The sequence below is a fragment of the Malurus melanocephalus genome, unplaced genomic scaffold, assembly GCF_030028575.1.
Source record: "Malurus melanocephalus ecotype Western Australia unplaced genomic scaffold, MMel_1.1 scaffold_2142, whole genome shotgun sequence".
NCBI lineage: Eukaryota > Metazoa > Chordata > Aves > Passeriformes > Maluridae > Malurus > Malurus melanocephalus.
Genome location: NW_026625374.1, coordinates 7,574 through 9,700, shown reverse-complemented (window position 1 = coordinate 9,700; position 2,127 = coordinate 7,574).

Sequence of the window (2,127 nt, the reverse complement as noted above, 5' to 3'; positions counted from 1 at the left end):
TCATTGATCTCATTGATCACATTGACCTCATTGGTCCCAATGACTCAGTTGAGCCCATTGATCTCAATGACTCAATTGATCCCAATGACCTCATTGATCCCATTAATCTCATTGATCCCAATGAACCCATTGATCCGAATGATCTCATTGATCCCATTGATGCCATTGATCCCAATGACCTCATTGAACTCAATGATCCCAATGACCTCATTGACCTCATTGACTCCATTGATCGCATTGATCTCATTGATCCCAATGACTCCATTGATCTCATTGACCCCATTGACTCCGTTGATCCCAATGACCCCAAACCCAATCCCATTGATCCCAATGACCCCAAACTCAACCCTATAGATCCCAAGGACCCCAAATGTGATCCCAATCCCATTGATGCCGTTGCCAGCTACCTGGGCCGGAAGCGTTTGGAGCTGGAGCGGGCGGAGCGCGGCGTTCCCCGTGTGCGGCAGCTGCTCCGCCTGGGCTATTCCTATTGGACGTTGGGATACGCTCTGTCCCCATCCCATTGATCATATTGATCACATTGACCACATTGCTCCCAATGATTCCATTGTCCTCATTGATTTCAATAGTTCCATTGATCCTATTGATTCCACTGATCCCATTGACTTTATTGATATTAATGGTTCACTGATCACATTGACCTCATTGACCTCATTGACCTCATTGATGCCATTGATGCTATTGATCCTAATGACTCAATTGGGCACATTGATCCCATTGATCCCAATGACCTTATTGATCCCAAAGACTCCATTGATCTCATTGATCTCATTGATCCCATTGACCCCATTGATTCGAATGATCTCATTGATCCCATTGATGCCATTGATCCCAATGACCTCATTGATCCCAATGACCTCATTGATCCCATTGATCTCATTGACCTCATTGATCCCAATGAACCCATTGATCCCATTGATCCTATTGCTCCCATTGACCTCATTGATCCCATTGATACTATTAATCCCATTGACCTCTTGATCCCATTGACCTTATTGATCACATTGATCCCATTGATCTCATTGACCCAAATGACCTCATTGATCTCATTGATCCCAATGACCCCATTGATGCCATTGATCCGAATGACCTCATTGATCTCATTGATCCCAATGACCCCATTGATTCGAATGACCCCATTGACCTCATTGATCACATTGACCTCATCGATCGCATTGATCCCAATGACTCCATTGATCCCATTGATATCATTGATCTCATTGATCTCATTGACTCCATTGATCCCGTTGCCAGCTACCTGGGCCGGAAGCGTTTGGAGCCGGAGCGGGCGGAGCGCGGCGTTCCCGGTGTGCGGCAGCTGCTMCGCCCGGGCTATTCCTATTGGACGTTGGGTTACGCTCTGTCCCGATCCCATTGATCAGATTGATCCCATTGATCATATTGATCCTATTGATCACATTGATCTCATTGATCCCATTGGTTCCATTAATGCCGTTGTTCCCAATGACGCCATTGATCCCATTGACTTCATTGATTTCAACAGTTCTATTGACCCTATTGATGCCATTGATCCCAATGACCTCATTGATCCCATTGATCACATTGATGTCATTGATCCCATTGACTTCATTGATCTCATTGATCACATTGGCCTCATTGATCCCATTGACTCATTTGATCCCAATGACCTCATTGATCTCATTGATCCCCTTGACCTCATTGATCCCAGTGACCCCATTGATTCGAATGATCTCATTGATCCCATTGACCTCATTGACCTCATTGGTCCCATTGATCCCATTGACCTCATTGATCCCGTTGACCTCATTGATCTCATTGATCTCATTGATCCCAATGACCTCATTGATCCCATTGACTCCATTGATCCCAATGACCCCAAAACCCATCCCATTGATCCCAATAACCCCAAATCCCATTGATGCCATTTCCAGCTACCTGGGCCGGAAGCGTTTGGAGCCAGAGCGGGCGGAGCGCGGCGTTCCCGGTGTGCGGCAGCTGCTCCGCCCGGGCTATTCCTATTGGACGTTGGGTTACGCTCTCTCCCTTCGCGGCGCACGGAAACTTCTGGCGGCCGAACCCCTGGGAAAAATGATCCCGGTGGATGAATTCCTGCCCCTCATGTTC